The following is a 14,212-nucleotide window of genomic DNA, read 5'->3' as shown; positions in this document are numbered from 1 at the left end:
AAAAACAGTCTCATCTGTTGGATATTATAACCACCCTAGCTGCTCTCTTTTAGTTAGTATTTGCATGGCATGATAAATGTTTTTTTGTGTCACTTTACTAGATCTTTAGTTTTTTTTTTTTTTTTTGTCTTTTTGTCTTTATAGGGCCTCACCTGCGGCATATGGAGGCTCCAAGGCTAGGGGTCTAATTGGAGCTGTTGCTGCCAGCCTACACCAAAGCCACAGTGATGCTGGATCCAAGCTGCGTCTGCGACCTACACCACAGCTCAAGGCAACGTTGGATCCTTAACCCACTGAGCAAGGGGAGGGATCAAACCTGCACCCTCATGGTTCCTAGTCGGATTCGTTTCCACTATGCCACAACAGGAACTCCTGAAGTGTGTTTCTAATCTTCAGCATTTACTTGGCATGTATGTGTATGCTTTTTTTTCCTTTCCTTTTTTTTTGGGGGGGGGAGGTCACCTGTGACATATGGATGTTTCCAGGTAGGGGTTGAATCAGAGCTAATGCAGCTGCCAGCCTACACCACAGCCACAGAAACACAAGATCCAAGTTGCATCTTCGACCTGCGTCACAACAATGCTGGATCCTTGACCCAGCAAGGCCAGGTATTGAACCTGCATCCTCATGGATACTGGTTGGGTTCGTTTCCACTGCACCACAATGGGAACTCCTATGTGTTCGTAGTTTTTAAATCCTTTTTGTTTGTCTTTGCCTTTTGATTGGGGAGATTAATCTATTTACATTTAAAGTAATTGTCGATAAGGAAGGACTTAGGTTTGCATCTCGTTGCTGTTTTTTTCTGTGTCTTACAGCTTTTTTTTTTGTCCCTTAATTCCTCTATTTCTGCCTTCTTTTGGTATTAACTGATTTTTTTGCGGTGACACCTATACCACCACAGCTCACAGCAATGCCAGATCCTTAACCTACTAAGCAAGGCCAGGGATCAAACTCACATCCTCATGGATACTAGTCAGGTTCATTTCCTCTGAGCCACATGGCAACTCCTTTTGTGTGTTTTTTTTCTTTAAATATTGAATGCGTGTTGAATTTTGTCAAATACTGTTTCTGTATCAATTAATATATCATAGGATTTTTCTTCTTTGGCCTGTTGATGTGAGGATTTATCTTAATTGGTTATTGAGTGTTGAACCTTTCATACCTGGAATAAACTCCACTTGGTCATGATGCGCAGTTCTTCTTACACATTGTTTGGATTTGAACTGTTTGTATTACGTTGAGAATTTTTGAATCTCTGTTCATGAAAGGTAGTCTTTATTTTTTCTTTCTTGTAATGTGTTCTGATATAAGATAATGCTGACATCACAGAATGAGTTAGGAAATATTCCTTCTGCTTCTGTTTTCTGAAAGAGACAGTAGCGAGTTCTCTGGTGGCTCAGTGGGTTAAGAATCTGATGTTGTCACTGCTGCGGCATGGATTTGATCCCTGGCCTAGGAACTTCCACATGCCCTGAGCATAGCCAAAAAGAAAAAAAAAAATGAAAGAGACTCTAGAAAATTGGTATGATTTCTTAAATATTTGGTAGAATTTGCCATTGAAACTGTCTGGGCCTGATGCTTTGTTTGGGCAGGTTATTGTTGATTCATTTCTTTAATAGATTTAGGCCTACTCAGCTTATCTGTTTCTGTATGTGTGAGTTTTGGCAGATTGGGCTTTCAAGAATTGTTCCATTTCCTCTAAGTTATTACATCTGTGGGCATAGAATTTTTCATAGTATTCCTTTATTGTCCTTTTAATGCCCAAGGGATCTGCAGTCAGGTTGCCTTTTTCATTTTGGATATCAGTAATATCTGTCCTCTTTTTTTTCTTAGCTCAGCAAGAGGTTTATTTATGATCTTTTCAAAGAACTGCTTTTAGTTTTTGGATTTTCTCTTATTTTCAATTTCATTGACTTCTCTAATTTTTATTCTTTCTTTCTTTCTTTTTCTTTTTTTCAGCCATGCCTATGGCACATGGAAGTTCCCAGGCTAGGGATCAAACCTGAGCCGCTTCAGTGAAAACACGGATCCTTAACCTGATGTGCCACAAGGGAACTCCATTTTTATTATTTCTTTTCTTCTGCTTACTTTGGAACTAATTTGTTCTCCTTTTTTCCTGAAGCAGATGCTTAGATTATTGAGTTCAGATATTTTTTTTCTTTTCTAATATATGCATTCAGTGCTATAAATTTTCCTTCGAAGCACTATTTTCACTTCATCGTGCATATTTTGAGAAACTGTATTTCATTTAGTTTAAAATACTTCCTAATTTCTCTTGAGATTTCTTCTTTGGTCCATGTGTTACTTGGTAATGAGTTATTTAATCCCCAGGTGTTTTGGAATTTTTCCAGCTACTTTTCTGTTACTGATGTCTTTCTTTCCTTTTTTTTTTTTTGTCTTTTTGTCTTTTCAGGGTCTCACCTGCAGCCTGTGGAAGTTCCCAGGCTAGGAGTTGAATCGAGCTGCAGCTGCCAGCCTACACCACATAGCCACAGCCATGCCTGATCTGAGCTGCATCTATGATCTATGACCTATATACCACAGCTTGGGGCAGCAGCAGATCCTTTAACCCCCTGAGCAAGGCCGAGGGTTGAACCTGCATCCTCATGGATACTGGCCAGATTCTTAACCTGCTGAGCCACAACAGGAATGCTTCTGTTACTGATTTCTGATTTAATTCTATTATGGACTGAGAGCCTACGTCATACAATATCTCTTCTTTTAAATATGTTAGTGTGTGTTTTATGGCCCAGAATGTGGTCTGTCTGATGAATGTTCCATGTGAATTTGAGAAGAATGACTATTCTGCTGTCATTGCATGAAAATAGGCTATGGATGTCTATCATATCCAGTTGATTGATGGTTTTGTTGAGTTCAGCTATGTCCTTACTGATTTACTGCCTTTGGGATCTGTCCTTTTTTAATAAAGGAGTATTGAAATCTGAAGTCGTAAGAGTGGATTCATCTCTTTTTAAAAAATTTTTTTTTTTAGGGCCACAGGGGCAGCATATTGAAGTTTCCTGGCTAGGGATTGAATTGGAGCTGCAGCTTCTAGCCTACACCACAGCCACAGCAATGCCAGATCGGAGCTGTGTCTGTGACCTACACCACAGCTCATGGCAACGCCAGATCCTTAACCCACTGAGCAAGGCCAGGGATTGAGCCCGAGACCTCATGGATACTGGGTTTGTTTCTGCTAAGCCACAATGGGAACTCCTGATCTGTCTCTTTTTGCAGTTCTGTCAGTTTTGTCTCATGTATTTTTTTTAATAGTTTTTGTTTGTTTTTTGTCTTTATTTATTTATTTATTTTTTTAGGGATGCACCTGTGGCATATGGAGGTTCCCAGGCTAGAAGCTGAATCAGAGTTGTAGCTGCTGACCTACACCACAGCCATAGCAATTCGGTATCCAAGCCACGTCTGCAACCTACACCACAGCTCACGGCAATGCTGGATCCTTAACCCACTGAGGGAGGCCAGGGATTGAACCTGCATCTTCATGGATACTAGTCAGATTCGTTTCCACTGCACCACGACAGGAACTCCTGTCTCATGTATTTTGAAGCTCTTTTGTTAGATACATACACATTAAGGATTATTATATCTTCTTGAAGAGTTTATCCTTTTATCCCTGATAATTTCATTGCCCTGAAGTCTGTCTGTATGAAATTAATGTAGCTGCAACTTTCTTTTGATTAGTGTTAACATAACATGTATTTATCCATCCCCTTCCTTTCCTTTTTCTTTTTTTTTTTTTCTTTTTTTTGGCATTATCTGTGGTATGCAGAAGTCCCCAGGCCAGGGATTGAACCCACACCACAGCAGCAACCCAAGCTGCTGCATTAACAACACCAGATCCTTAACCTGCTGTACCGCAAGGGAACTCCCATTCCTTTTCTTTTAATCTTTCTGTGCCTCTGTATTTAAAGTCAGTTTCTTGAAGATAACTTAAAGTTGAGTCTTGTTTTTTGATCCACCCTACAATATCTGCCTTTTTAATTGATTTTTATTTATTTTTTATTTTTATTTTTTATTTTATTTTTTGTCTTTTGTCTTTTTAGGGCTGCACCCATAGTATATGGAGGTTCCCAGGCTAGGGGTGGAATCAGAGCTGTAGCTGCCGGCCTACACCACAGCCACAGCAACACAGGATCCGAGCCGCGTCTGCAACCTACACCACAGCTCACGGCAACGCCGGATCCTTAACCGACTGAGCAAGGCCAGGGATGGAACCCGCAACCTCATGGTTCCTAGTCGGATTCGTTTCCACTGCCCCACGATGGGAACTCCAGTATCTGCCTTTTAAATGGTGTATATAGACTATTGATGTTTAAAATGTTTATTGGATTAATAGCTACCATGTTTATTACTGTTTTCTGTCTGTTGCCTTTTTTCTTTGTTTTTGGTTTTTTTTGTCTCCACTCTTTTTTGCTTTCTCTGACTTTAATTGAACATTCAACATGAGTGCATTTTCTCATTCTCTCAGCAGTATCAGTTTTACTTAAAGAAATTTGGCAGTCTCTGCTGTTGTGAAATGGGATCAGTGGTGTCTCTCGGAGCTCTGGGACACAGATTTGATCCCCAGCACAGCACAGAGGGTTCAAAGATCCATTGTTGCCGCAGCTGTGGCGTGGGTTGAAACTGCAGCTCAGATCTGATCCCTGGCCTGGGCTATGCCGTGATGCAGCAAAAAAAGAAAAAAAAAATTACTTTAAGTCACCTTCCAAGTCCATTTTCAGATGACACTATACCACTTCATGGCTGGTACAAGTACCTTATAACAGGATGTTTCCAATTCCTCTCTCCTGTCTCTTATGACATTACTGTCATTCATTTCACTTATACGAAATCTACAACCACCACATACATTTTTTCTATTACTTTAAACAAATTGTTGCCTATTATCAATTAAGAATAAGAAAAAATTTTGGAGTTCCTGCTCTCCACGCATTGGGATAATGATGTGGCTTGTTTTTGTGGAGATGCCTGGCCCAGTGTGGTGGGTTAAGGATCCACTGTTGCTGTATCTGGGGCATTGGTCGCAGCTCCGGCTGGGATTCAGTATGCTATGGAGGTGACCAAAAAAGAAAAAAGAGAATAAGAAAAAATAGGAGTTTGCTGGTGTTATAACTGGAATCTAATATACAGCACAAATGAACATTTCCACAGAAAAGAAAATCATGGACTTGGAAAATAGACTCGCGGCTGCCCAACAGGAGAGGGAGGGAGTGGGAGGGATCGGGAACTTGGGCTTATCAGATACAACCTGGAATGGATTTGCAAGGAGATCCTGCTGAGTAGCATCGAGAACTATGTCTAGATACTTATATTGCAACAGAACAAAGGGTAGGAAAAAAAATGTATACATGTAAGGATAATTTGGTCCCCATGCTATACAGCGGGAAAAAAAGAAAAAAAATAGGAGTTTGCTGGTATCCTAGTGGTTAAAGATCTGGCATGGTCACTGCTGTGACTCATGTTTGATCCCTGGCCTGGGAGCTTCACAGGCACAGCCAGAAAGGAAAAAAAAAAAAAAAGAAAAAATACTTTACCTTCATTTATTCCTTCTCCAACACTCTTATTATGTAGATCTGTGGTTCTGATCTGTGTCATTTTCCTTCTTTGTGAAGAACTTCTTTTAACATTTTTTTGTAAAGCAAATCTAGTGACAAATTCCCTTAATTTTGTTCGGTAAAGCCTTTATTTCGCTTTAGAATTCTTGGTTGGTATTTTTTTCTTTCCACACTTTACCCACTTTATTTATTTATTTATTTTTTGGCTGCACTAATGGCCTGCAGAAGTCTTGGGGCCAGGGATCAAACCTGCGCCACAGCAGCAACCATACTGGATCCTTAACCCACTGAGCCACCAAGGAACTTCCCTTTCCCCACTTTAAATATTTCTTCCATTCTCTTTTTATTTGAGGGGTTTCTGATGAAAATTCTAATGTAATTCTTTTTTTTTTATTTTTTACTTTTTGGCCACGCCTGAGGCATGCGGAAGTTCTTAGTCCCAGGATCATACTCAACCCACTGTGCCACTAGGAAACTTCTCTACTGTAATTTGTAATCTTGCTCTTCTACAGGCAACATCTCTCTCTCTCTCTCATGCACATACCCGGCCAGCCACTAGGAAACTCCTCTAATTCTTATTCTTGCTCTTCTATAGGCAATATCACACACACATGGCCAGCTTCCTTCATGATTTTCTCTGTCTTTTTTTTTTTTTTTTTGGTCTTTTTGCCTTTTCTAGGGCCACTCCCGCGGCATATGGAGGTTCCCAGGCCAGCGGTTGAATCGGAGCTGTAGCCGCCGACCTACACCAGAGCCACAGCAACTCAGGATCTGAGCCGCGTCTGCAGCCCACACCACAGCTCACGGCAACGCCAGATCCTCAACCCACTGAGCAAGGCCAGGGATCGAACCCGAAGCCTTATGGTTCCTAGTCGGATTCGTTAACCACTGAGCCACGACGGGAACTCCAATTTTCTCTTTTGTCTTTGATTTTCTATAGTTTGAATGTGATATGCCTAGGGTGTAGATTTTTAAAATATTCGTCCTGCTTTGTGTTTTATGAGCTTCCTGGATCTGTGGTTTGGTGTATACCATTAATTTTGGAAAAGTCTCAGTCATTGTTGCTTAAAATGTCATCTGTTTCTCTCTCTCTTCTCTTTCTGATGTTTATCATTATGCGTGTATTACAAACCTTTTGTAATTGCCCCACAGTTCTTAGATATTCTGTTCCATCTTTTCATTCCCTTTTCTTTTTGCATTCCAGTTTCGGAAGTTCCTATCGATAGTTCTTGAAGCTCGTTGATTCTTTCTTTAGTTGTGTGTAGTGTACTGGTGAGTCAAAATGTCCTTCATTTCTGTTAGTTTTTTGGTTGCTCTAGTTTCCTTTTGACTCTTTTTTAAAGTTTCCATTTCTCTGGAGTTCCCATCATGGCACAGTGGGAACGAATCCAACTGGGAACCATGAGGTTGCAGGTTCGATCCCTGACCTTGCTCAGTGGGTTGAGGATCTGGTGTTGCCATGAGCTGTGGTGTAGGTGGCAGACGTGGCTCAGATCTGGCATTGCCGTGGCTGTAGTGCAGGCTGGTTGGCTACAGCTCTGATTGACCCCTAGCCTGGGAACCTCCATGTGCTGTGGGTGCAGCCCTAAAAAGACAAAAAAAAATTTTCTATTTCTCCGCTTACGTTGCCCACCTTATCTTGTATGTTGTCCACTTCTCCTATTAGAGCCCTTAGCATATTCATCACAGTTGTCTCAGGAAGATTATAGTTCTGAGATTCAGTCTCAGTCTTTGAGTGAACCTGTGCCACCGGCCTCTGACCTTCACACGGACTTTTCAGTTTTGAGTCCCCACCATGGGTGGAAGAGTAGCTAGAGGGAGCTGGAGTGGGGTGTTTCCTTTCTCCCAAGTCAGTTATATTCCAGTAAAACTTGAGTTAAGTTAGGCTCTGGTAAACCGGTTTCTCTTGAGGACAGTTCTTTTTAACAACAAGATGCTCTGGGCATATCTCAGAGTGGGCCCTCTCCCCCCACCTCCTGCTCTGAGCACAAGTGGTTCTTTCTCTGACTTGCACTGTGAGAACCTGTGTGGGTTCCTGGAGATAAAACTCACAAAAGTGTCCAGGTCCCCCTGAGAATATGCCCTCTGGAAGTTTTATCGTCTCTCAAACTTGTCCACATTGCGTCTCCAGCAAGTCATCAGTTGCACTTAGATTTTTCCTGCCCCGGTTTCTTCCCCAGGCAGCTGCTCTGGTAAATTGTGATTCTCTGAAGGCACCTGGCTGTTTCTCTAATTGGTCACTGTTTTGCCCTGTGACCTCAGTTCTCTGTTGGATGTAAAAAGAGTTGTTTTTCGGTTTAGTTTTTGTCTTAATGTAAGGACGGTAGCGATTGATTCCAAGCTCTTTACAAGCCAGTCTTATTACTAATTTTTTACCTTTCTGGGGCTGAACCTGGGGCATATGGAGGTTCCAAGGCTAGGGGTCTGATTGGAGCTGTAGCCCCCGGCCTACACCACAGCCACAGCAACGTGGGATCCAAAACACATCTGTGACCCACACCACAGCTCACAGCAACACCGGATCCTTAACCCAATGAGCGAGGCCAGGGATTGAACCTATGTCCTCATGGATGCTAATCAGGTTCGTTAACCACTGAGCCACGCTGGAAACTCCCAGACTTCATTTTTGGAAAAAAAATTTTTTTTGTACGTTTAAATAATTCCAGTTGAAACCTGTTTTTTTTTCCCATTAGTACTTTAAAAATGTCATGTCGTTGTTCTCTGGCATACAACAGAAGTCTCTTGTCATTCTTACCTTTTTTTTTTTTTTGCCTTCTAGGGCCACATCTGCAGCATATGGAGGTTCCCAGGCTAGGGGTCAAATCAGAGCTGTAGCTCCCAGCCTGCGCCAGAGCCACAGCAACGCTGGATCTGGGCCGTGTCTGTGACCTTCACCACAGCTCACAGCAGCGCCAGATCCTTAACCCACGGAGCAAGGCCAGAGATTGAACCCGCAATGTCATGGTTCTTGGATTCATTTCAGCTGCGCCACAACGGAAACTCCTTGTCTTTCTTATCTTTATTGATCTATAAAGAGTGTGTTGTTTTTAGCCTGGCTGCTTTTAAGATGTTTTTCTTTAACACTGGTTTTCAACAGCTTGATCAGGGTGTGCCCTATGGTGTTTTCCTGAATTTTCTTCTTTCTGGGTGTTACTGAGCTTCTCCAGTCTGTGAATTTGCAGAGTGACTGTATTAGGGAAATCCTGCTTGGTTCTGTCTCCTTTTTGCCCTTCTCGTGGGATTTCAGTTCACGAGCATTGGACAGCTTCGCACTACCAGATGCTTTATTTCTTTATGCTTTTATTTAAATAGTTCCAGTTGTAAGTTGTTGGGTTGTCTGATCTTTTTCACTGTTGATCTGATGTTCATTGCATACTGTGCGTTTTTGCATTTCAGATGTTTTTACCATCTTTAGAAGTTCCATTTGGGTCTTTTTATATCGTCCATTTCTCTCCTCATGCTCATGTATCCATCTACTTTCCTGAATATATGAAGTATGTTTATAATATCTGTTTTTTTTGTGTATGTGTGTGTTTTTGTCTTTTTAGGCCCACACCCATGGCATATGGAAGTTCCCAGGCTAGGGGTTTAATTGGAGCTGCAGCTGCTGGCCTACACCACAGCCACAGCAATGCCAGATCTAAGCTGCATCTGCGACCTATACCACAGCTCACAGCAACGCCGGATCCTTTAACCCACTGAGCAAGGTCAGGGATCGAACCTGCGTCCTCTTGAATACTAGTTGGGTTCATTACTGCTGAGCCACAATGGGAACTCCTATAATATGTGTTGTATTGTCCTCCTCTGATAATTCTTTTATCTCTTTCATTTCTAGGTCAGTTTCTATTGATTGTTTTTTCCTATGGTCATAAGTCATATTTTTCTCTCTTTCTCTCTCTTTTTTTTTGGGGGGAGGGGCCATACTCAGAGCATGTGGAACTTCCCAGGCTGGGGATTGAATCTGCACCACGATGGTGACTCAAGCTGCTGCAGTGACAATGCTGGATCTTTAGCCCATGATGCCACAAGAGAATTCCCGTATTTTCTCCTTTTTCACATGCCAGGTAGAGCAGTTATCAGTCCATCCTTCATCATCTGCTTGCGATGGTGGGGCATTTCTCCCTTGGCACCTAGCCTGATACTGACTTTATCAGTGAAGGGTGCTCTAGGAGAAAGGGCCTCTTCCTGGTTTGTGCTTTGCTTATTCCTGTTCCCTGACATGGGCTCATCCCCAGTAAGTTTCTTCTCAAGTGGTGTCCTAGCTGCAGATTCAGCAGCATGTGCATGGCTGCCAGCAATGAGGCTCTTTATATACTTGGAAGGGGCAGGCACTGCCAAACAATCCCATGGGTACCCCAGCTGGCCTCCTGGCAGCTCGCTAGTGAATTCATCAGTGTCTCCACCCTGTGGCTTCTCAGCTCCCTCTGTAGACAGCTTCCCAGCTAATTTTGTTAGCACCCTCTCGGTGGCCCTCAGCCCCCAGCTGTGTCCTGGGACAGCCCGGTGAGCTTCGTCATCCCATGAGCTGTGTTCTCCCAGGTCTGAATCCATCCCTTCACCCTAGGGTGCTCTGTAGAGTTCTCTTTTGGTTCCTTTTAGTTCATTCCCTGTGGATAGTTAATAATTCTTTATACTAAACTTCCCTTGTTTAAAATACCATATGGGAGTTCCCGTCGTGGCGCAGTGGTTAATGAATCCAACTAGGAACCATGAGGTTGCGGGTTCGGTCCCTGCTCTTCCTCAGTGGGTTAACGATCCAGCATTGCTGTGAGCTGTGGTGTAGGTCGCAGACGCGGCTCGGATCCCGCATTGCTGTGCCTTGCGTTGCTGTGCCTCTGGTGTAGGTTAGACCCCTAGCCTGGGAACCTCCATATGCCGTGGGAGCGGCCCAAGAAATAGCAAAAAGACAAAAAAAAAATTAAATAAAATAAAAAAATTAAAAAAAATACCATATGGTTTTTGTCCCCTTGGCTGGACATTCAGCAGTGGACCTGGCCGTTTCCTTATCGGATACTGGACATTGTGAATTCATGTTAGTGGTTGCAGGGTTGCTCATGTTTCTGCAAATAGTATTCATCGTGGTCTGTCATGCAGTTGCAGTCCTTGGCATCAGTGACCCTTCTGAGGATTGCTCCTGATCTTTGTTGGGTGGTTCACAGCTGCTTTGGTCTGTAGCTAGTTTAGCCCCAGTGCTAAGGGGGATGCCCCTCTGAGGATTCTCTGCAGAACCCTGGGCATGAGGAGGTGTTTCCATGCGGGCGTGTGGGAACAGTTTATTCCCGTTTCCATGTGAGCTCTGAGGAGCCTTCTCTCTGCCCCTTGCCCGGGATTCGTGCCCCTGCCTCCTCGCGTAGTTTCTCCCACAGGTACAGAGCTGTCCTTAGCCGAAGACCTGAGGGGCCCCACCGAGGATACTGAGCTCTGCTTCCCATGCCGCCCCCTCCTCGTGTCCTGGCCGCCTGGGCCTCCTGAGTGTCTCCTCGACTCAGGAGAAAGCTTGTTCTGCGCGTCCCTTCTCTGCACTGTCACCCAGTGTCTTGATTTCTGTTCTCTCTGGAATTGCTGTCCTGCACTGTTAGCCCCTGAAAACCATCACATCATTTCACGTCCAGTTTTCTCATTGATTAGGAGCCCCCGTTAACTCCATTTTCAGTGAGTGAATAAGCAAAGGGAACTTCAGGAAAGTGATGCCCTCCAGCTAAGCTGGCGTTGTTAACGCTCCCTTTTTTCTTCTTTTTAAACCAGTCGTGTGTGAATGGGAACTGGAAGGTGGCACGAGCTGTAAGGGAGGGCCATGGTCACAGCCTGGTGTTGGCTTCCCAGCAAATTGGCATTTATCAGCGTTGTACATGGTGTCATTGGTGGACTGAGGGGCCTGCCGAAGAGCCGCGCCTCTGGCGGAAGCCCACATGCACAAAGAGCATTTGCGTAGCCTCCCTCTCTGCCCCGCCGCCACGGCAGCAGGCTTGGACGACGGGGAGCCGGACCCACAAGGCCACCCACCTCAGGCTACTTTGTCCTTGGCCAGAGGGCCAGGAGGAAGGCACTGGGCGTCCTGGGACAGTCTCTGCTCCTGCCTAAGGCCCTGTCCACGGCCGCAGCTGGTGGCTCGTTTGTAACCAGGCCTGTCCTGCTACAGCTCCCTCCAGGGGACAGGCACTGACGCTGACCACTGGCTGTGCTTCTATGCAGGCCCTGGGGAAGGAGTCTGGAAAGCCAGCTTCACAAGTTTTCTAAGCTGTAGAATTGGGATGAGAGCCAGTACCACTCCTTGGACCCCCATGATTCCCGGGGAGACAGAGGTCTCTGCGGCTGTTCTTCTCTGGGGGGCACCGTCTGTTCCAGCAGCTGGGAATCTACATGCCTCAGGCCTCCTCCCTGGGGAAGTGTCTGAACATCTGGGTGGAGAATGGGAACAGGGCCCTATATGTGCCCACATTTGAGGGCGCAGCATAGGCAGGCCCTCTGGGGAGCCCTTATGGCTGTTGGGGGCCTTGGTAGGACAAGTGCGGCATCCTTGACTCACAGCAGGCCCGCTGTGGTGACTGTCCTGGAGGCTGGGTAGGGGAGGCTCATGTGCTGGGGCAGAATGGTTCAGTGGGAGCCTTTCTCCCACGGGCTCTCACTGCACATGCCCCCACCCCCGAGAGAAGTTGAGTCATAGGAACATCACAGCCGCACAGCTTCCTGTGGTAGTGGGGGGCCAAGGAGAGGCACCCAGGGGAGGGGGGAACGTTGCTCTATGTCCTACATCCTGAGGTTCAGAGATGCTCCGAACATGGGATTTGAGCAGAGGCTGAGGACCAGTGGACACTGTGACCAGGGGAGGTGGGGATGTGGCACCAGCCTTCCCTGGCTGCTCATCTCGGAAGGAATGACACCACACCTGGGACTCAGGTCTGAGGGTCTGTGGTGAGAGCTGTGGTGGCCACTGCTTAGTGGGGCTGCACCATCCCATGGACATTGACCTTCCTGAGCATCCTGCTGGGCTTGGACATGGGCAGCCCTCTCCTCTCCATGGAGATGGGCCCACACCAGCTCCCCCCTGGGGTCTGCTGTCCAACAGTCCTCAGCCTTGGCCTAGGACTTTGGTGACAGGGCAGAATTATTCTGTGCTTTCTGCTCTTTGGTTATGCTTCACCCAAGTACCCCTCTGATGGCCACTTACCTCCCAGGAAGCCTCCCCGCTCCCTCCTGTTAGGAGCTGTAGCTTTGGTGCCCCCTTACCACTCTTGGATATGTCTCTGTTCTGCCAGGATTTGGGATGTGGAGGCTGAAGAGCCTGAGCCAGTGGTAGAAGCCTTTCCTTTACTTGGTTGTCAGGGACGACCAAGTCGGGTTCCTTTTGTGTGATGGGGAAACCAGAGCAGCTGAAGAGATTGGAGCATCTGAAACCGTTGTTCTGTCAGGAAGGGCCCTGCCTGACATTCATCTTTTCATTCAGCAGGTACTTGGGTGGGCATCTGCTAGGAGTCAGGCCTTGTTTAGGTGCCTCTCTGTAAGCCCCAGCTTTTGTGGAAGTTACATCCCGTGGGATGAGACTGACCATAACATATGCTAGATGTGATTGGTGGCAAGAAAAAATAAGCAGGATAAAGGAGATAAAGTAGTGAGACAAAACGTGCTACTTAAGTAGGATGCTGTGGCACGGTGACACCTGGGCGGAGGTTGAGACAAGGGCGGGACAAGCCACATAGCCACCTGGAGGCAGAGTGCTCAGCAGAGGAACAGTGCAGAGGCCCTGTTTACACTGTCAATGGGAAGCAAAGGCTAGTGTGTATAGGTAAGCCCCATGGCCATTCTTGGGCAGGAAGCATGGCAGGCACTTATAGTTCTTGTCAGAAACCAGCATTGCCCGTTGAGCTGAGGGGGGAGTCCCCAGAAAGGAGACAGGCCTGGAGCTGGCAGTCTGCAGCCCCAAGCCGCCTCTTCCAGGAGTAAGGTAATAAACCTGAGCTGAGGTGGGTGTTCCCATTCTCTGAGGAGCTGTAGAACCAGCGTATAGAATGTAGGGTTGCTGTGTCCTGGCATTGTGCCATCTTTACTTTTGCAGAATAAGTACTGTAGATTCCAGACAAGATACAGAGATCTCTAGGCCCAGAGAGTCTTGGTCGGGTGGAGGGAAATGGCCTGTGTCCCTTCTGGCCATCTCTCATTCTCTCATTGGCTGGCACGCCTCTGCACAGGACATTTATAGCTCCAAGATGTCCATACAGCCTGTCAGACCAGCTTGCCTAGTTATCAACCCACATCCTCTCCAGCGCCCTACTTCTGTGACTCATTCCAGTTAACGAAACAGACTGCTTCTAGCTGGAGAAGCTCATGGCAGCCTGGCACCTGCTGAAGGCCTAGGGAACTGGCCGTTAATTCAGAAGACATCTGCTCGAAGCACTGGAGTATCCCTGGCACCTGCAGCGCAGAGGGGAGCTTGAAGAGGTGAGCCCTACTTCCTGCACTGGCTCCTCCCTTTGGAGCAAGGCCGGGGTAGCTGCTGAGAGGCAGGGAAGCCAGAAGAGCTCTCGCAAGGCTGGGGAGACTGAGCTGGGGGGTTGGGCCTCCTGAGGCAGCAGGACCTGAGGGCTCAGATCCCTGAGAGGAAGCGGGCCAGCGAGTGGCTAAACAGCAGACCTGGATTTTTG

General features: G+C 46.0%; 1 protein-coding gene across 5 annotated transcripts in view; it reads left to right on the top strand.

Annotated features, from left to right (window-relative positions):
* DNASE1 (deoxyribonuclease 1) overlaps positions 1 to 14,212 on the top strand; it is a 57,059-nt gene that overhangs the window by 29,000 nt on the left and 13,847 nt on the right. Inside the window, exons 1-2 of one of the 5 annotated variants that reach the window (XM_047780686.1) lie at positions 10,537 to 13,020; positions 13,861 to 14,009. The gene's annotated coding sequence lies outside the window, so the exon portion shown is untranslated. Of the gene's footprint in view, positions 1 to 10,536; positions 14,010 to 14,212 lie in introns of those variants that run through there. The other 4 variants (XM_047780683.1, XM_047780685.1, XM_047780684.1 and 1 more) reach the window with 4 other exon arrangements.

Source organism: Phacochoerus africanus, chromosome 5 (genome assembly GCF_016906955.1).
Source record: "Phacochoerus africanus isolate WHEZ1 chromosome 5, ROS_Pafr_v1, whole genome shotgun sequence".
NCBI classification, from domain to species: domain Eukaryota; kingdom Metazoa; phylum Chordata; class Mammalia; order Artiodactyla; family Suidae; genus Phacochoerus; species Phacochoerus africanus.
Note: the sequence above shows the minus strand (reverse complement) of the source record. Positions and strands in the feature narration are given on the sequence as shown.